This window comes from Schistocerca americana, chromosome X (assembly GCF_021461395.2).
Source record: "Schistocerca americana isolate TAMUIC-IGC-003095 chromosome X, iqSchAmer2.1, whole genome shotgun sequence".
In the NCBI taxonomy this organism is placed as follows: Eukaryota; Metazoa; Arthropoda; class Insecta; order Orthoptera; family Acrididae; genus Schistocerca; species Schistocerca americana.
Window position 1 is genome coordinate 849,711,635 of NC_060130.1, and position 27,117 is coordinate 849,738,751.

At 38.5% G+C, this 27,117-nt stretch overlaps 1 protein-coding gene across 1 annotated transcript in view; it reads right to left on the bottom strand.

Annotated features, from left to right (window-relative positions):
* The window catches only part of LOC124555549 (glutamate [NMDA] receptor subunit 1), a 517,145-nt gene that overhangs the window by 449,330 nt on the left and 40,698 nt on the right, over positions 1-27,117 (bottom strand). The window lies entirely within an intron of this gene.

Genomic DNA, 27,117 nt, shown 5'->3' on the forward strand with positions numbered 1-27,117 from the left:
TGTACAAAAATAGGTGACTACTTTGTCCTATTTAACTGCTAAGGTTGAATATGGGAATAGAGAACAATTTGCCGTTGTATTGGCGAAATAATATCATTTCGGCATCAAGGGATGACATTGACTGATTTATCTATTATTTGGAAAGGGTGGAAAATATTTTAAAAGTGGAAGAAAATACTAGGAGAGATTTTTGACCTCCCACTAGACCCAATGAAAACAGAGCGGAAGACAGTATAAACAGGATCGGCGTGCAGCGAGCGAACAGTTAGAGGCAGATACCGGGGGAGAGGGGACTCTGCTGGAAATTGTTCAATGACCGAGTACACTACTAGGATTGCCGTCAGCTGCAGACCGATGACGTAACGAGTAGGTGCCGCCTATCAGGTGACCGACGTCAGAGGCAATTACGTCACACAGCAGGGAAACAATTAACGTTCTGTAATGACGCTAGCGTTTGCAGACTGCAACCGTACAAATTAAACCCGCTAACGACACCCTTTGTGAAAGAGGCACCCACAAAACGTTTTGGAAGTAATGTTACTGAAATCAGGAGGGCAGAGGAGAGTGAAACTGAAAAGCAGTTTACTTATTTAGAGAATGAAGTAGCATTTCGTGAAAGGGAAAGTTCAAATAAAGATCACAGGAACCGTGTTAAGAAGAAATTAAATACAGGAAGTTAAGACGCAGATCAGGAGGTGGGGGTGAATCAGCACTGCGAAACAGACGTGAGAATACCTATAGGCTGTGGAATTAATACTATGGAAATACAAGAGGAGGTTGTGAATAAGTTGAATCAAGTAATTTCAGATAGTGAGGATGAAGAAGGAGATGATATAAATAATGCTGACAACACCTTGGACAGGGTTTCAGAAACAGAAGTTAGTACAGAGGTTGAAAAGTTAGATATTTTTAATTTATCTTTGGTAGATACGATTGTAAAAGCCGCCACTATTAATGATGTAAAAGAGGAACCAGTTAAGTGTACTCTCCACAGAAAAGGTAGATTTTGACAGGTGTGAAGTAGTGCATGATTTGTTAGAGGAGCCTGAATCTGTAATCAGAAGAGAATATATTGGGTAACCTATCATTGAAGTCACTGTGTTTAAAGAAAAGGTTTCTTGTTTAATAGATACTGGTTCTGAATGTGCAGTCTCCCAGAATTTTGTGAATGCTCTCCCTAAAAGTAAGCAAATAGTTTTAATGCCAGTACGTGGGCTGAAAATTATGGTGGCCACTGGGAAAAGCAGGAAGGTGGTTAAACAGGTATTTATTGCTACCCATCATTCATTGTGAGTGGAGTACAAATAGAGTTAAATTTTCTAATTGTTAATGGATTCAATGTTGAAATGTTGGTAGGTGTCTATTTCTTACACAAATATGAAGGATGAGTTAATTTTGGGACAAATGATGTGATTATTAGAGTGCATGGAAAACCGGTAGTTATTCCCTTCACAGGTAAAAGACACTGTGTAAATAATGAACAAAGTGATATTCCAGTAAGATACTGTAGGGCTGTAAGATAGTGCAGGGCTCCAGAGGTAATCGAGGGCTATAATGAATATGGTGAAAGAAAGGAAGTAGATCCTTCAGAGACAGAAAATGTCAAAATTAGGATCGAGGGAAAACTAAGTGAATTAACGGAACTGACGGAAGTACAAAAACAAGATTTGAGACAAATTTTGAACGATCGTTGTGAAGTGTTTTCCGACCAACCCGGGCTAGTAAGGGATCATGAGTGCTATTTAACTGTTAAAGAGGATGCACATTTTTTCATAAAACCATTCGCTGTTCCGGAGCCGGCCGAAGTGGCCGTGCGGTTAAAGGCGCTGCAGTCTGGAACCGCAAGACCGCTACGGTCGCAGGTTCGAATCCTGCCTCGGGCATGGATGTTTGTGATGTCCTTAGGTTAGTTAGGTTTAACTAGTTCTAAGTTCTAGGGGACTAATGACCTCAGCAGTTGAGTCCCATAGTGCTCAGAGCCATTTGAACCATTTTTTTGCTGTTCCGGAAGTGCATAAGAAAGCAGTTAGAGTCATAATACAGAAAATGCTCCAATGGGCAATAATAGAAAAAGCGATTAGTGTATATAATAACCCATTGGTTGTTGTACCTAAGAAGGATGGATCTATTAGACTTGTTTTGGATGCTAGGGCATTGAATAAATTTATATTACCAGAGAGCGAAAGGCCTGAAAATATTGAAGAGCTGTTGCAAAAATTTAAACGGACAAAATTTTTTACTTCTATGGATGTAACGTGTGGTTAATGGAATCTACCTTTGGCTAAGAAATCCAGAAAGTATACAGCGTTCCTGTTTGAAAAATGGTTCAAATGGCTCTGTGCACTATGGGACTCAACTTCTGAGGTCATCAGTCCCCTAGAACTTAGAACTACTTAAACCTAACCAACCTAAAGACATCACACACATCCATGCCCGAGGCAGGATTCGAACCTGCGATCGCAGCGGTCGCGCGGTTCCAGACTGTAGCGTCTAGAACCGCTCGGCCACCCCGGCCGGCTCCTCTTTGAAAGACGATGTTACCAATATAAGGTGGTACCTTCTGGTTTAAACATCAGTGTTTGTGCTTTTGTTAGGGCAATGTCACAGGTCTTAGGTGATCAATTATTAAAAAGGATTACTGTTTATGTGGATGATGTATTGATCTCAACTCCCACTTGGGATGAACACTGCCTATTGTTAGACAAAGTATTAGAGGCAATTACAACGTGTGGAATGAAACGGAAACTGGACAAAACAGAATTTTTTAAGAAAGAAATTAAATTCCTGGGACATATAGCTAGTGGTGAACGAATTATGCCAGATCCTGGCATAATTCCTGCAGCGCCAACTACACGTAAAGAATTAAAAGGAATATTTGGACTTTTTGGATTTTATCGCAAGTTTGTGACTGGGCAGTTATTTAATGCACCTTGTTTGAGGGAATTGCTTAAGAAAAGTATTCCATATTAAGTGGACCCAGGAGTTTCAAACAGCATTCGAAGTACTTAAAGAAGTACTAGTGAACAGTCAAATTTTAAACCATCCTGACTTTTCGGAACTTTTTTGTCTGGGATCAGATGCATGTGGTTGTAGTCTGAGGGTGGAATTATTCCAGATCGATACAGTTGGTGAAGAGCAGGTCCACAAAATGACCGCATTTGCAAGTCGATCATTGCTACAAACAGAGAAAAATTATAGCATTTCTGAAGTGAAAGCTTTAGCCATTATTTTCGGATTGCAAAAATTTGAACAATACCTCTTGGGACAAAGTTATAATTTTTACTGACCATCGTGCTTTAACATATTTAGATACTTGTCAACTCAAACACGGTAGACTGAGTAGGTGGTCTATGTATTTACAGCAATTTGATAATGAGATGAAGTATATAAAGGGTTCTCAAAGCATTGTGGTAGATGCGTTTTCTAGAAGCGTGATGGAAAAAGAGCAGAGGGTAGATCCATTAAGGAATAGGGATTGTGATGAAATTTTGCTGGCGGTCATTCAACTGCAGAAAGAGGGACCAATTAAGCGCATCTGTAAGCATCTCAGACAGAACAAAACCAGGGCGATAATCTGAAACTGGTAAAAAGCAGGATAGGTCACCCTGATTTTCCAAAGTTAACTGAATATTATCAGGTATACAAAGATATGCTGTTTAGGAGAAGGAAGAACACGAATGAAGATTGGCGTATTTGTTTCCCAGAGCAACATGTAGATTTATTGATTGATTTTAAACATAAAAAATATGGACATTACGGAGCCCTTAAATGTATTGCTAAATTAAGTGAGTTAATTTTTGATAACATGTGGTGTTCAGTGCAAAAGAGGCTAGAATACTGTGACAAGTGTCAAAAAGTACAAGCAAATAACAGAATTATACAGGGACAGATGTACTCTGTGGAATCTCAGAACAAACTAGTAGCAGTGAATCTTTTCGGTCCTCTGCCAGTTTCAAGAGGAGGTTGCGAATATGTGTTTGTATTGGTGGATGGATTTTCAAAGTATGTGAGCTTTTATCGTATTAAGAAGGCTAATTCCAAAGTAAATGTGAGTAAATTGTAGAAAGGCTATTTTGTAAACACAGGGGTGCCGAAAGCAATTTTGTCAGATAATGGGCCCCAATTCATTTCTAAGCGTTTTGAGGAATGTTTGAATAAAAGAAACACAGAACATATAAAAATTTTCGCATGTTTTCCTCAGGGAAACATGTGTGAAAGCATCATGAAAGAACTTAACCGTCTTTGTAAAACATACTGTCATATGAAGCACTTTGCTTGGGCTAATTACTTGGAGTATTCTGAAGAAGTAATAAACAATTTGAAACATGAAGCAATGGGTTTTGCACCGGTAGAATTAATGGGTGGAATAAGACCTAATAATCTTGTCTTTGACCTAGTAGAATTTCCGACTCTTACTGAGGTAGCGTTGGAGCAGATGAAGAAAATAGCACATGTCAATATTAGGAAATAGGCTTTGATAGGAAAAGAAGGCATGATGCGAGGGCAAGTCCAACGAATTTTCAGATAGGTGACCTAGTGATGGTGAAAAATAAAGGAAAGTCTAAGAAACTGACATCTTAGACTAAAAAATTTACTGATTATGTGGGACCATTTAGAACTGTAGCCAAACCTCATGCAAATGCCTACAGGTTGGAATATGTTAAGTCACACAAATTACTTGGCTTAAGAAACATTATTGATTTAAAGAAATACATATTGAAGGATCAATTAAACAACAGTAACTAAGTAGCCTCAGGGTACACGCATTATTTGCATTTCCAGGTGGTTGACGAACACCTGGCATCCCAAGTTGTTGACAATACTATTTCCGTTTCTTTTCGTATTGTCAACTTTCCTCTTCATCATACAGAATTTATAGCTATTGTCTTACCTTCTTCTCTATCATGTGATACATAAAGCTGGTAGTTCCAGTAAGAAGCTAAAATACTAACCAGAAAGAGAGAGGAATGAAATTGAACTGAAAGCCAATACAGTATTGTGAAATAATTTTCCGAATTCTATATCTTGTAAAGCAATTGTTGTAAGGAATGTTTTCAAGGCAAGAGAGAATTGCCTATTGAGGAAATAAATAAAATTGTAGATGAGAAAATGAAGAGCCATAGTAGTTGGCTAGTGTAGAAGAGCCACAGAAGTTGGCATGAGTTTGTTTCAGTATTTTTCTATAAGGAAATTTATGTTCTCTGTATATAGGCGTATGAGAGTAATATTCACTGATTTTATAAAAAAAAATTTCTCTTTTCATATAATGTATATAGGAGATGTTGCAGAACTGTAGAAGGTGGCATGAATGATTTTCAGTGTTCAATAATTTTATATTCATTATGTAACGTATCATGATGTTTTTCAGAGCCGAAGATGGTGGCAGAAATAATTTTTCAGTATATTTAATGATGATGTATTTTTTTCTTTATGTGTAATAGCTCATTTTGTGTGAAGTCATGGAGCTTAATTAGTAACTGCAGAAGAAAATTTTTGCTGAAGGAAAATTCCTAGAGAAAAATATTTGGGGATTTTTTAATCAGCGATATTTGTAACAGTAACTTGCTCAATGATTAAAACCGATTTCGAAAAAAAGATTTCAGTAGTAGTACCGAATTGGGTACTGTTAAAATTTTGAGAATCAATTAATTCACTTTTTACTGAGAGTATTAATATGAAAATGTTACTACAGTAAAGTTAAAACAATTTTTTCCAAAATTTTTCCAAAAGTTCTTTGAAAAAGTTTCGCTTTCAATTTTGAAAAGGGAGCATTATTATTTATTAGGATAAATGTGTGTGTTAGGTTAGCATGTAAATGCTAAGAATGGACATTTAGACGGACTATATATTGCAGGTATGTAAAATGTGACCGAACCGGATACGGTGCTGAGAGGGAACCCGATGTTGAGATCTGGACGCTGTATCCCAGTAGCAAGCCATTATGTGACCTATATATAAGTGATTTGTGGAAGTGATCCGCACCCATCTCCTTCGTCAGTGAAACTTCCAACTTCTTGTCAGAAAAGTGTTAAATTAAGAGACGACCGGCAAATCGTAGCGTAAGGTTCAGGAAAGGGCACCATTCCCATTGCCTAAATTATAATTAGTAAAGTTTTTGGACGCTGATTAAGCGACGAAATAAAATTATTTTTTTGGTTAAATACTATGTGGAAGATATAAAAGTTTTGATTAGGAAAAATTTTGTAGTTTCAAGAACGTAGGAAAAATGTCAAATGGTTCAAATGGCTCTGGGCACTATGAGACTTAACACCTGAGGTCATCAGTCTCCTAGAACTTAGAACTACTTACACCTAACTAACCTAAGGACATCACACACATCCATGCCCGAGGCAGGATACGAACCTGCGGCCGTAGCTGTTGTGCGGTTCCGGACTGAAGCGCCTAGAACCGCTCGGCCACCGTGGCCGGCATGTAAAATTTCCCCGTGTGAATAATTTGTAAATATAAATTGAGAGAAAATGTTGTAATAGGTGATTTTGGGAGAAAGGAGAGAGAAGTTTTTTTGTGAATTAATTTGAGTGTATGTCATCAAGCCACAGCCACTGATGTTTGATGCAACTATATATAATGTTGTAACGTAATTTTAGATATTTTGTTTATTTGAGAAAGATTTCAGTTAAAATTAGATTTTAGTAAGAACCATTTAGATTTGACAGTGCTGGTATATTAACGAAATGAATCTTAACTAAATTTCTTGCAATAACAACGATAAAAATGCTCAGGAGAAATTTTAGATTCTTAGGGGTGTGTGTAATGTTGCGAGTCAATATGCGATAACTTGTAAGCTACTTTGCAGAACAGCCCGTAGCCTTGGAGCCATTGGCTGTGAAGGAGACAGCCAGTTGTATCTTAGCAATGACTCATTTGCACCTGTCGCTATACTAGCCATGGGAAGCGAGCAACTGAATATTCAGACCCCTAAGAATCTAAATAAGCTATATAAAATATTATTTAATATTGTTCAAAGTCGATACACTGCCTTTTGTTATTCAATAGAATATGTTATAAAAATTTCAGCCTTCTATCTATCATAGTTTCAGAGTTAGAGGAAGTTAATTACAACACCCCAGACTAAAAAATTCAGTTAGGAATAACAACAGTGTCTTTTAGTATCATTTGAAAACATTACTGGAGCTCACAAAATGTCAGGTTAATTTATTTGGATTTTCATATTAAAAACGTTAACTACTTTTCATTTTTGTAATATAAAATACAGAAAAGATTTCTGTTTCACAGAGGAAGACTGCACTGTAGTTCCTTCTCTAGATTGTCGTACAGATGACAAAATGGTAGATATCGAAATAGACGACAGAGGGATAGAGAAACAATTAAAATCGCTCAAAACAGGAAAGGCCGCTGGACCTGATAGGATACCAGTTCGATTTTACACACAGTACGCCAAGGAACTTGCCCCCCTTCTTGCAGCGGTGTACCGTAGGTCTCTAGAAGAGCGTAGCGTTCCAAAGGATTGGAAAAGGGCACAGGTCATCCCCGTTTTCAAGAAGGGACGTCGAACAGATGTGCAGAACTATAGACCTATGTCTCTAACGTCGACCAGTTGCAGAATTTTTGGAACACGTATTACGTTCGAGTATAATGACTTTTCTGGAATCTAGAAATCTACTCTGTAGGAATCAGCATGGGTTTCGAAAAAGACGGTCGTGTGAAACCCAGCTCGCGCTATTCGTCCACGAGACTCAGAGGGCCATAGACACGGGTTCACAGGTAGATGCCGTGTTTGACTTTCGCAAGGCGTTCGATACAGTTCCCCACTGTCGTTTAATGAACAAAGTAAGAGCATATGGACTATTAGACCAATTGTGTGATTGGATTGAAGAGTTCCTATATAACAGAACGCAGCATGTCATTCTCAATGGAGAGAAGTTTTCCGAAGTAAGAGTGATTTCAGGTGTGCCGCAGGGGAGTATCGTAGGACCATTGCTATTCACAGTACACATAAATGACCTTGTGGATGACATCGGAAGTTCACTGAGGCTTTTTGCAGATGATGCTGTGGTGTATCGAGAGGTTGTAACAATGGAAAATTGTACTGAAATGCAGGAGGATCTGCAGCGAATTGACAGGGAATGGCAATTGAATCTGAGTGTAGACAAGTTTAATGTGCTGCGACTACATAGAAAGATAGATCCCTTATCATGTAACTACAATATAGCAGGTCAGCAACTGGAAGCAGTTACTTCCATAAATTATTTGGGAGTAAGCATTAGGAGTGATTTAAAATGGAATGATCATATAAAGTTGATCGTTGGTAAAGCAGATGCCAGGCCGAGATTCATTGGAAGAATCCTAAGGAAATGCAATCCGAAAACAAAGGAAGTAGGTTACAGTACGCTTGTTCGCCCACTGGTTGAATGCTGCTCAGCAGTGTGGGATCCGTACCAGATAGGGTTGATAGAAGAGAGAGAGCAGATCCAACGGAGAGCAGCGCGCTTCGTTACAGGATCATTTAGTAATCGCGAAAGCGTTACGGAGATGATAGATAAACTCCAGTGGAAGACTCTGCAGGAGAGACGCTCAGTAGCTCGGTACGGGCTTTTGTTAAAGTTTCGGGAACATACCTTCACCGAAGAGTCAAGCAGTATATTGCTCCCTCCTACGTATATGTCGCCAAGAGACCACGAGGATAAAATCAGAGAGATTAGAGCCCACACAGAAGCATACCGACAATCCTTCTTTCCACGAACAATACGAGACTGGAATAGAAAGGAGAACCGATAGAGGTACTCAGGGTACCCTCCGCTTGCTGAGTATGGATGTAGATGTAGTAGATTATTTAATTAATAAATATTTGCTTGTTTGTTCTGGACTGAGTGTCGTAGGACCGTTGCTATACACAATATACATAAATGACCTTGTGGATGACATCGGAAGTTCACTGAGGCTTTTTGCAGATGATGCTGTGGTGTAGGTGTAGGTGTTGCATACATAGAAATTCAATATTGTATGTTGTACCACATTACGTAACTGTGTAGTAGGAAAGTTGTGTTTTCCCCTCATTGCTGATAACGTATGGCTAAGAGTACTTGCTTTTGTAAGAAGGCAGCCAGGATAGCCGTTTGCAGAGTAATAGTTTTCTAAGTAAATCCCCAGATTAGTTTTCCTTTGGTTTGGTTATGATAAACATTATATTAATATTTGCATATTGAAATGACGTGAATGCACTTGGGAATAGTGATTGGCGTAGGACAGCTTTGGCGCGAGAATGATCTCGACCAATTTTGATCAACCTATCAGAGTTTAGCAGTTCCCTCGCACTCCCAGGTAGTTATAGGGTGTGGAAGGAGCAGAATGAAGGAGTCGCTGCGTAGCTGTTGAACCTGCAGGTCATGTTGAACGTGTCCGTCTGCATAATGTGTAAAATGAAGAAGTTATTGGTATTTCGCGTCCCGATTGTGTTGCCGTAGAAGCAGTTGCATTCTCGGACAGTTTTGTGAAGTCTGGAATTTCTAGAATTATTTTGTTGGGAAGATAAACGCATGTGAACTTCCGGCCTTTGTAAAATTCCGTGTGGCATGTTTCGTATCCGTATACGGAGTATTTGGCGAGCAATTTCTTTAATAGATATCCGCTGAAAAGGACTGAATGTGAAACTCAGATATAGTAGCGGAGTATTGACTGTGAAGTCGCGTAATTCTTCGGGTTGGACTTAAATACATTTCTGGCTGCCTTGCGTGGGTACTGGGTTGCATGAACTGTGAACTGAGGGCAGTGACGTTGTTCGCTAATTACATGTGGGCTGACGGCAGGTATTTTTTCAACTGAAATGAAATAAAAGACTCGTTTCAGAATTTTGACATTTTACTGAGAGAACGATGCAACCACTTTCTGCCCGAATTGTATTACAAGAAATTACAGAATAGCTTGCTACCAGAGTTTACGCGGACTTGCAACGTAAGTACTGATGGCGTTTTCTTCAACGCTGCTTTTACGTCGTCAGCGCAGTACATACGTACGCAGAGAAATGGGCTTGTGATCTGCCGCCGTACTGAGGTAGGTGGAACTTTTGCAGTGAACAGTACGACAAACGAGCAAACTTTAATAACCCGCCCCGCTGCATACTCTATTGATTGTATATGCGAGAGAGAGCTAGATGGTGGTGGTCTAGTGTTCTTTTCTTGTTCACAGCGCTAGTGTAAGTTCAGCCGAAAACGTCAAGATTTTATAAAACTAACAGCCACTAAAACACCACTTTTACCAAAAGACAAGTAACACTTCCATCTAAAACCACAAGAGCAAGCTGCCGGTAATGTTCCGCCTATAAAAGCAGTTTGGTTTTGACTGTGAACCTGTAGTAACGATTAAGTTATAGGGTTATACATTGTTGTCCATAATATTATATTTGAAATCTTACGTGAGGCATTCAAGAAACAAAGATAGCTGAACACTTAAGAAAACTACTCCACGAAAGTTAATGAACACTACTGAAGCAATAAATATTCTTCAGTTCAATAAAATAGGAAATTCGGGTATGTTGCTCACTTGGAAAAGGATCTTGTCTAAATAAAATGACAAATGAGTAATTCAGGGTTCATAACTCCAAGTTGAACTAAAAACAGTCATTATTTGCAAATAAGGCAAATAACTGGTACATGCAACTAAACACAATTGTAAACTTTTACTTGAGATAGAGATGGTAACTGTCGCAATCAGCTGTGGTTAAGGAAAAGGCGATAAACGTACTCATGGCTCTTGAGGTACAAAAGGTCTGAAAATTGTCTTCTTGGCGCCGGGTTTCTGTAATTCAGGGGCAACCAGTAAATTCCGTGAACAAATAGCCAGTTCTCACCCACATCCGTGCTATTATTAATCAGTCTTTCTACTTTCTTAGCCTCATTCATGACACAAGATTTGGACAGTTTTGATGCTAGCTGCTGACTGACTGTCACAAAGACTTATTGCGCTCTACTGCCAATCACACCTTTTCTATTCCCATCATGTTGAGTTAGTAGCGGGGGGACGTCCATCCTAAGTAAAGACCCACGTTCTACAAAGATTATTTTAATCTAACAGAATTTAAACAGAACATTAAATTGAAAATTAGAGTCGTAGATTAATTACAGTGAGATAAAGTGACAGACAATATGAATAAACTTTTACATAGATGTTCAATCAAAGAACATTGTGACACAGGCGTTACATTGAGCATAACAAGACAAAGATCTTATATTATACAGGTATAGTGATATTGGGCAAAAGTGTCAACTTGTAGGGAATTGAAATGTCTATCAACAGCTAAATACGTAAACATCCTGTGCTTGAGAAATGTAGTACCGTTAAACATGTGAAAATGCTTGAAACAGTCAAGCTGTTACGATTATGAGCATCACAGCTAGAGTTGAGTCGTTTTGTATCTTTGTAAAGTACAGGAGCAGCGGATGGAAGAACTAGATTTATTGGGAAAATTAACAAGCCGTCATATCATTAGCACCAGCATTCGTCAAAAATGTGTGTGGAACTCGCCGTTTCCTAGTTGTAATGATTTTGGAGGGTTCTGCGACGGTGCCCCTGGGCTATAAGGAGAGAACATTGTGCATCTAGAAGCTGGGATACAGTTTGCTGAGTGCTTAAAACTGGTGGAATAACTGCAGTTACAATAATTCACTTGCTATCGTGGTTACCTTACGTATAGACCACGTGAAATTCTATCACACAGACTAACACTATTTATGACTCTATAGTCAACATACCGAATTTATAAAGTGTCTGGCTAAAGAAGCAGATGGCATTAGGGAACAATTTATATCTACAGTGTTTTCCTCCACACACACAAACATTAACAGAGTTGTGAGAAATGGTAAGTGGCAGATTCAGATTCTACGACAGACTGACGAGAGAATAAATACCGGGACTTTCCAATCCATAGAGTGACACTTAATAGCACAGTTGTCTGAGAGAGCTCTGCTGCGGCCAGGGGCTGTTAACAGCGTCATATATGTGTGATCGTCATGTCAGCGCTGCTGTATAAAACTCCTGTGTAAGAGGGATGCCTAAAGTTTTGTGTGACCTGCAGACCAATGCAGTACACTATTATTTTAATTTAAGATATGGACCCTACGACTGTTGGATGGCATTAAACCATCAACAGCACGTTCCCACCGATGGATAATTACATTTGACTCTTCGATGTTCGTGTCCAACGGTAGGGGAGGAATTAGATTTGAAGTGGAAGTTCTCCAATGTACGTTGAAAAATGATTATTGTCTAGTACATTCACTGTTTACAATGGAAGAGTCAATTTGGCGGTGTGATATTCATTATAGCAAGCATAAGATGACACCTGGAGAATGAGCTTACAAAATTGATTTCGGTACTACATTCTTTATTTTTCAACGCAGAATTCAGTGTTGTCGGTACAATATTTGTTTTAAAAGGATAAGACCACAAGTGGAGAGTGATTTTAGGTGGAAATTTCATTGATTTCGGTACGCTATTCTCTCAATTCACCATAAAAGTGACGCGATAATTCCATGACTTGCCGTATGTATGTCATCTGTAGCCATTTAGAAATTTTATAGAGATTTATGACGTTAAGTGTGCATCATAAGACGCATAGTGAGGTGGGAACCCTTAGATGTAAAAGTTCTGTGACATGAGAGAAAATTCAATAGGTTAACCTCTAGGATGCCGGTATCGACAGCCACTGGATGCCTATATTATATACTGAACTGCGTGATTCGTAGATCCACTGTGCTGGCAGTGTCATGCTTCTCCATGAGACAGATGTCTGGGGGCTCTAGCTGCTTACAGTCTCTGCACCATGTCGACAGGAAGTGCTGTGGTCTAGCATCTGATACTGCAGACAGTTTTTTCGTGTTGAAACGCCATGAGTAAGAGAGGTATGGGCCATTATACTTGTAAGATGTTATTTTTTCATCATATATATTGACCATGGTTTGATGGTTATGATTCAACTTGTAAATACGTATAAACTTGTCTGATTACACACACACACACACACACACACACACACACACAAATAATTCATCTTAGTCATGTGGGCTGTAGCTGCAGTGCTGTCACAACAGCACACCGGCGTTGGGAATCAGAGCTTCTACACCCAACTTTGCATGGGCACTTCACATCTGATGCCTATAGCTTCTGGAACACCTCCAGCTGGGCTGCAGGGTCATAACGCAGCATTTTGCCTACACTGCAGGGCTCTTTTTCCATACAGCGCAGTGCAATGGCTGTTCGCTACCAGACCCAACCGTCATGAGATGGTCAGTGCATGCAGACTGCTCCCATTGGTGGTGAATTTTCCAGGGGCCCTTTCCCTCCCAGGGTGTAGCGTTATAGATATACTGTGGAAAGATCCAAACTTACAGGAAAAGCAAGTTTGCGATGTTGTATGACACGTGTGCTGACTAAACATAAACTATTGTTTAAACAGAGATAAACTAATTAACGTAGGATGGGGAGAACGGAATTACACGGTGACCTGACTGCTACAAATAGCCCTACAGATTTCTGCAGGTGTTACTTTCCTTTGTCCTTGCATCTTGTGTTTTGATGTCATAGGTTTGCGCCAGTATTCCATGTCTTGGTTTCTGACGCCATACTATGGGTGTGGCAGTATCCTAGACCCATCATTTCGGTTTATGATGTTATAGTGCTGCGTCAGTATGCCCTGGTTGATTTATTCAAGCGCTGTATTGTATTTTCCTGCTAGTTTACACTTAGGACAAGAAACTTACATCATAGGAGTGGGGTGGGAGGGAAACACACTAACGAAATTGAGCTAGTTTTGGTATTTTCCGCCATTTTGTAATTTCCCAGAAACATTTGAATTTTCTGCCATTTTATACGTAGGGTAACTGACCTTTGTCAGCATGGATAGTGGTGAAGTGGTAAGGGAGGGTTGGTGTGGGGAAATCTCATGACATCATAGATAATGTCATCGCTGAAACTTTGGGGCGGAATGCTCCTTGTATACCTACTCGCACTAGCTTATTATACAGGAAGATACAACCCAATGAAAACAAAATAATTCGACACTCAATCATTTGCGTGAAGGTTCCAGTTACGAATCATATAATCCACATAAAAAAGCATCCCTTTGTCGTTTTCATTTGCGTCAAAGGGGACATGAAAGGAGTCTCCCTGAAAAGCGTGCTAAACGTAATATTCACATTCTGGCATGCCCTGGGCAACAGAATATCACTGGTTAATCCTTCGAACTGGTGCTGTCACAAAGCAATCATGATCATTATTTGTATGACTGGGGATTCAAAGATGCCCCGACGTGCGACTGTGTAGTCGCTGAGCAAGCTACACAGCACCAGTCTGAAGAGTATTTATTACGAAAATTTCCTGCTGGACTCAGTTAACTGCATTTAGTGACACCGAGATCTGTGGGTTGTCTAAGAGACTAGAGATTCCATTACAAAATTTTCGAGAAATTTTTTATATTATGTTTGGTTTTATACTATGTATTTTCTGCATATTTAACCGTTTATGTGAGAATGTCAAATTACCATGTAAACCATACGAATGATGTCAATAAAATTAATCGGGGTACCTTCAAAATGGCCTTCCTCAGGGTGTTTTTCACCCTGAGGAAGGCCATTTACAACAGTGATCAAAATGTCGGAGAATTTTACATATTGACGATTCGGTCAAATACCCTGAAGTATTTTATTGACAGTGACGACGGCCGCGGAATCCTACACTTACGTACGAATAATAATAATTTGTGTTAATATGTTACCTCTATTGTCTGAGGTGCTATTATTGTACATTGTAAGTCCGCAGCTCGTGGTCGTGCGGTAGCGTTCACGCTTCCCACGCCCGGGTTCCCGGGTTCGATTCCCGGCGGGGTCAAGGGATTTCCTCTGCCTCGTGATGACTGGGTGTTGTGTGCTGTCCTTAGGTTAGTTAGGTTTAAGTAGTTCTAAGTTCTAGGGGACTGATGACCATAGATGTTAAGTCCCATAGTGCTCAGAGCCATTTTTGTACATTGTAAACATGGGTTATTCCGCTTCTAAATTGACGAGAAAACGTTAAAGAGTCTGAAATGAGGGCAGTTTAATGTGGAACAACTACACTACTGGCCATTAAAATTGCTACACCACGAAGATGACGTGCTACAGACGCGAAATTTAACCGACAGGAAGAAGATGCTGTGATATGCAAATGATTAGTTTTTTAGACCATTCACACAAGGTTGGCGCAGGTGGCGGCGTCTGCAACGTGCTGACATGAGGAAAGTTTCCAACCGATTTCTCATACACAAACGACAGTTGATCGGCATTGCCTGGTGAAACGACGTCATGTTGCCTCGTGTAAGGAGGAGAAATGCGTACCACCTCGTTTCCGACTCTGATAAAGGTCGGATTGTAGCCTATCGCGATTGCGGTTTATCGTATCACGACATTGCTGCTCACGTTGGTCGAAATCCAATGACTGTTAGCAGAATATGGAATCGATGGGTTCAGGAGGGTAATACGGAACGCCGTGCTGGGTCCCAACGGCCTCGTATCACTAGCAGTCGAGATGACAGGCATCTTATCCGCATGGCTGTAACGGATCGTGCAACCATGTCTCGATCCCTGGGTCAACAGATGGAGACGTTTGCGAGACAACAACCATCTGCACGAACAGTTCGACGACGTTTGCAGCAGCATGAACTATCAGCTCGGAGACCATGGTTTCGGTTACCCTTGATGCTGCATCACAGACAGGGGCGCCTGCGATCGTGTACTCAACAACGAACCTGGGTGCATGAATGGCAAAATGTCATTTTTTCGGATGAATCCAGGTTCTGTTTACAGCGTCATGACGCTCGCATCCATGTTTGGCGACAACCCGGTGAACGCACATTGGAAGGGTGTATTCGTCATCGCCATACTGGCGTATCACCCGGCGCGATGATATGGGGTGCCATTGGTTACACGTCTGTGTCACCTCTTGTTCGCATTGACGGCACTTTGAACAGTGGACGTTGCAATTCAGATGTATTACGACCCGTAGCTCTACCCCTCATTCGATCCCTGCGAAACCCTACACTTCAGCAGGATAATGCACGACCGCTTGTTGCAGGTCCTGTACGGGCCTTTCTGGATACAGAACCTGTTCGACTGCTCCCCTGGCCAGCACATTCTCCAGATCTCTCATCAACTGAAAACGTCTGGTCAATGATGGCCGAGCATCTGGCTCTTCACAATACGCCTGTTACTACTCTTGATGAACTGTGGTATCGTGTTGAAGCTGCATGGGCAGCTGTACCTGTACACGCCATCCAAGCTCTGTTTGACTCAACGCCCAGGCGTATCAAGGCCGTTATTACGGTCCGAGGCGGTTGTTCTGGGTACTGATTTCTCAGGATCTATTCACCTAAATTGCGTGAAAATGTAATCTCATGTAATTTCTAGTATAATATATTTGTCCAATGAATACCCGTTTATCATCTGCATTTCTTCTTGGTGTAGCAACTTTAATAGCCAGTAGTATATTCTACAAGAGTAGCGAAATACCGAAGGAAGATTCAGCAGTCAAAAGAGGAAGATGGTTATAGTTGCCGATTATAAGATGTTGAACATTTTGATCGTGTCTCTTCGTGTAAGCATACCGACGGAAATCGAAGTGTTATATTATGTAACACCAGTTCAGTACGTGAGTAACTTCATGGAGATGTTCATCATACAAGGGGTAGTAAGTGATAAAACTTCCATTTCATGTGGGACTGATGTCCATCATGGACAACAGCATGAGATGTGATCGCCCACCGGTACGAATACATTCTTTTATTCATTGTGGCGTGCAAGTCACCTGCGAATGTCATCTTCAGGAGATTTGTTGCTGTGCCTGAAACACTCGTTTTTATGTATTTATTTAATCTGACCTCATTAGCACCATCAGGCCCTCTCTTGCATCGGACCAGGATTTCTCACATGCAGTACCTTATTCACACCATAGTAACCGAAGAAATAACTGTTTTAATATGACAAATAGTGTTAAAATGATTTGAGTGTCTATAGTGACAATTTGCGTACATAATACTGACTGTAAACTAATGAAAATAGTGCTGCTGCTGCCGCCACTAATAGTGATAATAATAATTTCAATAATAATGACAATAAAAATTAAAAATAATAGTGATAGTGACACACACACACACACACACACACACACACACACACACACAAATATATACAGGGTGTTATGAAAAGGTACGGCGAAACTTTCAGAAAACATTCCTCACACACAAATAAAGAAAAGATGTTACGTGGACATGTGTCCGGAAACGCTTAGTTTCCATGTTAGAGCTCATTTTAGTTTCGTCCACCTACGCTCAATGGAGCACGTTATCATTATTTCATACGGGATACTCTACCTGTGCTGCTAGAACATGTGCCTTTAGAAGTACGACACAACATGTGGTTCTTGCGCGATGGAGCTCCTGCACATTTCAGTCGAAGAGTTCGTACGCTTCTCAACAACAAATTGGTGACCGATGGATTGGTAGAGGCGGACCAATTCCATGCCCTCCACGCTCTCCTGACCTCAACCCTTTTGACTTTCATTTATTGGGGCATTTGAAAGCTCTTGTCTACCCAACCCCGGTACCAAATGTAGAGACTCTTCGTGTTCGTATTGTGGACGGCTGTGATACAATACGCCATTCTCCAGGGCTGCATCAGCGCATCAGGGATTCCATGCGACGGAGGGTGGATGCATGTATCCTCTCTAACGGAGGATATTTTGAACATTTCCTGTAACAAAGTGTTTGAAGTCACGGTGGTACGTTCTGTTGCTGTGTGTTTCCATTCCATGATTAATGTGATTTGAAGAGAAGTAATAAAATGAGCTCTAACATGGAAAGTAAGCGTTTCCGGACACATGTCCACATAACTTATTTTCTTTCTTGGAGTGTGAGGAATGTTTCCTGAACGTTTGGCCGTACCTTTTTGTAACACCCTGTATATATAAGGAATTTATAGCTGTAGATGTTTTCTGATAGAGCGAGTTCTGGGAAAAGGAAATGTAAGGAGACTGCACCAGTTAAGAATACAAGGAAAAGAGGAAAATCTGGTTAGAAAGAAGGATGTACAACGGTAACGAGCTTGTACAGGGACAGTAGTTATCATTGTTACTGTTTTAGTAGATACGTCATTAACTGTCTTCTGAAGCTGGAGATGTTTTTCCGTTCTCTAACATAATACTGGAGATTTAGGAGTCGGGTTCCTGCCACTAGGAGGGACACTGAGAAAAATGGCCTAATAATGGGGTGAAACAGGATTTTGGTCTAATGGGAACGGGTGTTTTGCCATGTTGTTCAGACAAGAGCATTAAGGTCGTGGAGAGATATGGGGGACAGTGTCCGTTGATAAGACAATAGAGAAGACAGAGGGTGCGGAAATCTGTGCATGCAGCCAGGATAGCTGAGCTTACGATAGTGAAATACAAGGAGTCGAACGTCATAGATATAACGAACACACCAGTCCCAGGCGCCGTCAGCTTTCCTGAGAAAGGACTTGGTTGATAACATCGCTGTAATCAATAGCTGGAAGTATGTGTGTTTGATTATATTGTTTATCACAATAGACTTATTTCTGCGTGATTGTCATCTTCAGGTTATCTCTGAGAAGTACTTAGCTTGGTATAACATTTCAAATTTCTTAAGTAGGTAATTTACGCTGTTGTAGAATTACAGTTTACTATATACATCAGGTGGTCTTGATATCCATATGACAGCAATTTCTAAGTTTCTGTCACACTATTTTATATGTTTTCTCATTTTATGCTGTTGGAGTTATAGCAGACGTCATTTTTTGTTGAAGTAGTTATTTATGAAGTTGAGGCGTTGGCTGGAAAAATGTCATGTGGGCTTATATGCTATTTTCCACTCATTGATTTAAATAATCTCCAATATTCTGATACATAACGTCTTCACTTTCTGTTTCAATCATTCAACTCTAGTAGTCAGGACATCAATTTTATGGAATCATTCCACAGCTGATTAATACTGCATTACTGCATTTGCTTTACAAGAAAAAGGTTGAAAAATACTTCGAAATAAAAAGAGAGCTACAGAAAGTGAGAAATGTATTGTCGTAGAATTCGATGATGTCCAAAATCTTCCGATACGAAAGCTAAATGTCACCAGTTCAAAAATGGTTCAAATGGCTCTGAGCACTATGCGACTTAACTTCTAAGGTCATCAGTCGCCTAGAACTTAGAACTAATTAAACCTAACTAAACTAAGGACATCACACACATCCATGCCCGAGGCAGGATTCGAACCTGCGACCGGAGCGGAAACGTCACCAGTCAATTTTATAAAATATTGCTGATGTTGAATATGTTCGATGTTCAAAATGACAATACATCCTACACATATAGTTTCTTAGAAACACAAGCAAGGAAATATGTCAACTCTGTTTCATCTTTTTTTAATGACTGTCTTACAAAGGAAATGACGAATTAGAGACATCTGAGAGATATATTTTTCTTTCTGATTCTTCAGGTGGGCAAAATAACAAGAAGGCCATGGTTTCGTTTTGCTCATATGCCTCCCGAATATAGAATGTCAATTCTGATCATCTCTCCCCAGTATATTGACACTCGTTCTCCCAACGTGACAGAAATTTTGCAATAGCGAAACAGGCTCTAAGGGAGAATACCATTATACCTACAGCTAACGCATACCTTGAAGCGGTCTTTTATGCTGATCTACACCGTTCAATTTATGCTTTGCACCTAATGTAATCGAAGACTGGAATAGACTATTGATCAACTTCTTCCTAAAGGCCACTTTATCTAGACAAAATTCATTCAAACTTCAGAGTTACTTACAACTACAGTACCAACCAGATGGAACATTACTTTCTTCATGAACTTATATACCAAGCAATGTTTCTTTCAAACTTTTAAGTGTATTTGACATAAAAACATTCTAAACATTTCATCCTGATGATTGTCCTTATGTGATGGTAAATACAAAGAATATAAGGGATATTCGAGACTTATAGCACTTCACTAACCAACAGGGTCAAGAGTGTACAGAAATTTTCTAGAATGAAGTAATATTCAATGATGAAAATTACTTTTATAGGAATGCACTGATTACTTACGAATACTGTTAGCAATCTTATTATTTCTGTGGACAGTGTTAATTTTCAATTTCTGTAATAAACTGTACTATCTAAATAAGTATTTTTCTTTTTACATGGTTTTTATTAATAAATTATTACAGTACTTTGTGCGAAGAAAAAAGCATACAACACTTTTTTTTTAAACTACTCCTTTAATAAAATAAGCATATAAATGTCAAGATACTGAACTTATTGCAATGAAGAAGTTCATATTTAATTCTGAATGTGAGAATTATAGTCGAAAATAGGTAAAATAATTTTATAAGCAGAAAACCGAAACTTTAAAGTTCTTTATCTCGTAATATGGTTTCTGTCTATAATGCCCTTCATCCAGGCACCACCTCAATTGTCGAATTATGAAAGTTTATTTCATAATTATGTTTCGTGACAGCTATATTGACAATTGAGTCAGTGATGTTACATGTTTACAGGCAGTTTACTTCTCTGGTATTCTGTACGTTATATTTTTTCTTATAATCTATATTATATTGCTTTATGAGTTATGTAATTTAATACTATTGTTGCTTATGGAATTGGTTATGCCAGCTAGTATTGTGGTGTGTGAGGTTTCCAACAATTTACCGATGTTGTTTATGTAAATGTTGTTTATGTAAATGCATGCATTCCAGTGATTACTTTTAATTTCGTGGTAACATGATCTCTGACATATTTGTAGATTCTGTTCTTCTACCCAACTTTTATTTGGAAGGGTAATTACAATAAAATTTCTGTGTAATATTTATATTTCAAATCGATCTGTTCATTTAGAATTTCCTGATGGTAATTTTATGTGTATGAACATATTTCAGTTTCTTCAAGAATACTTATTAGCGGTCCCTTTTATGCAATGTATAAAACGACACATAACGGACCGTGCTGATACATTACAAGTACTGTACATTCTGTGGAGAAAGAAAAAAAAAGTTAGAGCAATCAGAGCAACAGAGGGCATGAAAATGTGATGATAGATGCTGCGGTTGGAACTGAAAAAACGGTAAAGGGGAAAAATTTTACATCTCGTGGCCTTGACCATAGCATTTATACGCTAAATGACATTTGAATTAGAAATCACTGATTCAATCACAATGTGACCGCACAAACCATTTTTTCTATGCCGAAGAGTACGTGAGTAGTTCTACATGCATTAATCCAAGCCAGCTCAATGATTCTAACATGCGGTCATCTGCACCCTCTACAAACAGTGGTGTCTTTATTCGTCAAAGAGTGCGACAGTCACAGACATCGAAAACAGATTGTGTCTTGTCTCTTACATTAACTCTTTCCCGGAAGTCTAGTCTTCTGATTACAACTTCCAGTGATTAATAGTCTTGTCTGTGAGCATCCACCCAAGCCTTGCAGATTTCTAAGTAAGAGGCACAGTGTGTTGCACTGTCTCTGAATTTCTTTCAGCTGCAAACAGCACTTACGGCCTTCTGCAAATGGGTGTACACTTAACATCCATATCAGCATATAATTAAACCTGCAATGAGTGTGTAATACATCAGTCAGTAGTTGCTTTTTAAGCAAAATGAAACGCTAATCGCAAGAGCAGAATATTTGTAAGGGAAATAATGTAAAATTTTAGGCGTAATGGCTGTTTTACCAGTAATGGAGCTTCCAATATACCTCTAGATGCTCGTTAGTACCGATGTTTTTCTTGCCACAGAACCCTTCAAGAGCCAATCAATGCGTTTAAAGAACAAAAAGTTGAAAAAAAAGGCATGTACATAAGCAACTAAGCGGAACAGACGAAAACTTAACTTACTCCTTCTCTGTCTTAAGCTGACATGTCATTTCACTAGGTAGCGTCAGAGAGCTAAAAAGATGTATACCATTGCTATGTATTCGGCTTCTAACAGACACTGTGGTATATTTCGTTTATTTGCTGCTACGTTAACATTTAATCACTGTTTTGATGAGTTCACTGTAATTTAATTACTTGAAAATTACTACGTTGTTGGTTAAAAATATTTGTGACACTGAGAAGAGTATTAAATATTCTCTCTTGACGACTTGTACTATCACCCTATGTGTCAGTGATGATCACGTTGTTGTTTTTCTTTGTATCAGTGAAGTAAATATAATGATGTGTATCTGCGTAACAGAGCACTCAATGTTTCGTAAATACAGTACATTTTACACTTTACGTAATTCCCACATTGTGTTGCTATCAGAATCAGCGGCTCAATGTATGTGTAAATTATTAATTAAGGTTTCCGTCAGCTTTGCATATAATATTCTTATTAGTCACAAGTTTGGTACATTTTTGTTCATTCCCGACCCATTTCCAACATTTGTTATATTTGACAGTATATAATAGATAAGTTTTTACATCCGATCAATATAACAAATGTTATCGGACCACATTATGATTGTCTTGGTATGTATAAAATTGGATACGCATTTTTGGTCTTTATACATTAAAATTTGATGGGCGCCTTCAGTTATTTATTGTGTGTTCATATGCTCTGTCTCTCCATTAAAACTAAATACATAGATATTGTGTTCATAGAGATCTCAGACATTGTCGTATTATTTTTAAAATCACTGATATGTTGTCAGCAAACTGCTGTACTGAATCATGATTACTTTTAAAAAGAGCAAAATTATTGTGTTTTTTAAATTCTAATTGTTCGTTCATCAATATGTCCAGCTCCTTTAACTTCCGCTTACATATTTCACATTCTTTGAGTACATCTAACTTCATTCTTTGAGGTGACACTGTTAAAGTTCTCATAGTATTGTCAATACTATCTGCAATACTTTGTATGTTTTGTGCTTCGCAAACGATGGCCAAAAGCAGCCTTATTGTTTGGCCTGATATGTTCTTTGTATCTAGTTGCAGATAGATAGTGCAGTATTCTAAGCAATTTGACCTATATGCAAACATCCACTTGCTCCACATTGTAATCTATACACATCTGATGCATAATACTTGGTTTCATTTTTCCGTTTTATGTCTTTGTTTAAAACTTAACTGACCTGCTGTCCGAAATGCTACTTTGTATTGCTTGGGGAAAGCATGTGCTAACTTTTCTGTAATACGGCCATAATATTTCAAAGTAACACATTTTTTTCTTTGCGTAGGCTTTGTTCAGTTTCGTATTTTATTATTTATCAAGACGCTGCTTCAGAACAACTCACTTTTGACACAGAAGATAGTTATATATAAATCCTGCTTAGACGATTGATTTACTGTAGTAAATGGAGGGAGGAGGATCTACACACCTTCCATATGATTTTTAACCAGCAGTACCACAGTATGAAATACATTTTAGACGTTGAGTCCAAAATGGAAATTAATTTCTTAGACTTAACAGTAACAATGGCAGAAAATAATCTGAAATTTTCTATTTATTGTAAAGAATCACATTCATATGCAATAACAATGGATGGCTCCAACCTCCAGCCACAACACAAAAGTCATATTTTTTTGCTATGCTAGCTCGCATATTTAAGCTTCTGTTAAATGAAATAGAAATATAATGCGAGTTATGCATTCTCAAACAAGTAGCAGTAGCCAATGGTTTTAACAGAAATTTCTCAAAAAATATAAAAGGGAGTAAATCCCACTTAAAGAAACAAACGTACTACATTGAAATATTATGACCATATTGCTGAAAAGTTAGTGCACGCTTACCTCGAGCAGTACAAAATAGCATTTCGAACAGCAGCTCAATTAAGATTTAAACTAAGAGATATAATTGTAAAATAAGAAAAAAGTGTTATGCATTTGTTGTATATAAATTTCAATGTGGAACATGTTATAATTTTTATATAAGCCAAGCTGGTAGGGATTTTTTACGAGATAATTTGTTAGATTTTCGATAAATCACTTAAACAATTCTTTTATCAAAATTACGTGGAATGAGTCAATTTACAGGATATGTATATATGATTAGTTATCATTAGTGGCTACCAGTTTTTAAATAGAAATTCGTCTCTGGAATAGAAGGAGTTGTCCAGAAGAAGCGATTTGAAGTTATATTTAAAACTTGCTTTGCTACCTGTCACACAGGTCATGTTATTGGGAAAATATCAAAAACTTTCGTTGCTGCATATTGAATTCATTTCTGAATCACTGACAGCTTTAATAATGAGTAAAAAGGGCCATTTCTCCTCTAATGTTGTAGGTATGGACATCACTGTTCTTCTGAAATTGTGGTGGATTATTTTTTACGAATTTCACTAGCAAATAGAATGTATGTATCGTGACGGTGCAATTGAAACTCCTAGTTCCTTGAAGAGATACCTACATGACGTCCATTAGTGAATATCACATATTATTTGAGAAGTTCAGTAACATGCTTCTTCGAGTTCAAGTTTTCATCAATATCTACACCCAGAACGTTAGATCATTCTACCCTATGTACAAACTCCTGATCACGTGCTACATCCACTGTTGGCATGTCTGTTTGTTGTACAGAACTGAATATAGTACTTTTTTATTTAGGGATAGTATTTTATGGGAACCCCTTTATTGGATAATATCATTTACCATTTCTTTCGTTGCTTTTTCTCTAATGGTATTTTTTACAACACTAGCATCATCTGCAAAACGCACCAATTCTGATTGTTGAATATTAAGTGGAAGGTCATTCACATATATAATGAATAGGAGTGAAGCGAAAACTGGACCTGGTGGGGCTCCCTTTGTCTTTCCAATCACTAAAATTTTCTGTCCTTCCAACATTGTTTGAATTGTTCAGCACATTTTATTTTCTGTTAAGTATGATTCAAACCAGCTGTGCATAAAGCCACCAGTTCCATAAAACTTGAGTTTATTTAGGGGTAGAACATTACCTATACAATTAAGCTCCTTGCAAATATACCAATTAGCAATCTTTAATTCATTAAGGTTTGTAATATTTGATGACTGGATATTTAAATAACATTCTCAGTCGAGCAACCCTTCTGGAATCCAAGCTGTGAGATGTTAAGTAAATTCTTTCCTCTTAACTGTCACACTATTCATGAGTACATTACTTTTTCGAATATTCTGGAAAAAGATATCAGTAAGAAAGTTGGACGATAAATGTTTGAGTCTGGAATACAAAGAAATTATCAGCCCAAACAACAAGACTCTTTTTGACCATCGTTTGCGACATACTGCAGGTGGTATTCACAATATTATGAAAATTTTAAGTGTAGCACCTAAGGGAATGAAGTTAGACTTGCTTACAGAATGATAAATATACAAACGGACGATAAAGGAGCCAGACAAATTGATGAACGAACAAGCCAAATTTAGATGAAACAATAGTTTTGCTCTTTTTGATTCATGACTCAGTACAGCAGTTAGCTGATGACTTAAGTAATTTACATAATAATACGACAATGAATGAGATCTTTAACAGCCAATATCTAGACTTTAGTTTTGACATTAAGATCTCTGAAGAGCACTAAAATTTTCTGTCCTTCCAACGTTGTTTGAATTGTTCAGCACATTTTGTTTTCTGTTAAGTATGATTCAAACCAGCTGTGCATAAAGCCACCAGTTCCATAAAACTTGAGTTTATTTAAGGGTAGAACATTATCTATACAATTAAGCGCCTTGGAAAACCCAACAAACAGCCGACAGAGTCCGTCAGATTTTAATGTATGAACTACTGAAGTGGCCTATCAAATTTTATGTGTACCAAGACAATCATAATACAGTCAAATAACATTTGTTATATTGATAAGATGTTAAACCGGATCTGTTGCGTACAGTCTAACATTACAAACGCAGGTATGTCAAAAGATTTATCACACTACTGTAATCTACGCACACAAAATGTTCAAAATTTTGTATTTCATGTTTTGTTAGTAACATTGTCTCTTAAGGTAGGTAATGGCTCGAGAATGAACAAAAATATTCGAAACTAGACATTAATAAAAATATTATATGTAACTTTGGCAAACACCTTAATTGATAAATTACAAATATTTTACACTTTGTAGTGTTTACGGAACAAAGAAAAGTCATTAACGATAAATTTACGCATGCCTGCACTGTGGTGAAGTTACCAAAACGATGCAGTAGATTATATGGACAAACATCACACTTTTTATATTGTAACGTAATTGAAATTGTGAACGGGTATTGCTTTGCAAAAGAGAAACTAATGTCAGACATACAGGGGGTCAGGAACGGTCCAAAAAGTTTCTAATGGCGTTGCAGAAAAGGTTGTGCTGAGTAATAATTGTTAAAGAAAGAAATCGTTACGTTGCGCCGTTTCCGAATTATTTAGCATTGAGCTTAGCCAATGAGGTTGCTGCGCGCGCAAACTCAAGCACTTGTGTGCGCTACAAATCAATAAAGCACAGACGTCTGCAGGTCCGTGAGTTATCACTTGTTGAAATGCTCATTACAGTCAAACTGTGCCTGCTTTGGAAGTGCTAAATTTAAGCCTGGTGAGCAAAATAAGCAATTATTTTCGGTGAAGAAATGGAATGAACACGTCTAGTTACTCCGCCTCTGGCAAGCTGCTTGAATTTGCGCGTGCAGCGACCTGATTCGATAACTTCAATGCTAAATAACCCCGAAATAACACGAAGTATCGAAATTTTTGCTTAACAATTACTTCTCAGTGCAACCTCCCATGCTACACCCTTAGAAAGTTTGAAACGTTTCTGACTACCCTGTATAACAGAAATGTTGTGTGGAAGATAAATTGCGAGCTTGAGAAAACAATCTAATTTCTACTTTTAGTAGTCCAACAATCTTGCGAGAACGTATAAAGGCTGGTTTCCATGGACTTAAAGTGCGAACTAGTTCCGGAACCCAAGTATGTGCTTTAAATGGCCGCACGGACATGGCATCATTTCTTGCAAGGAAGAAGCAAAGTGTGATGTATGTCGAAAAGCTGCTCATGAAGTGATAACTTACCGTTCAGCGTCAGCGTCAACATATACGCAAAGTGATCTGGATGCCATGCAGTCTGAAGATGATAAAGTACAGCTTCCATCGGTGAGAAAGATATCGGAAAAAAAGTCACCG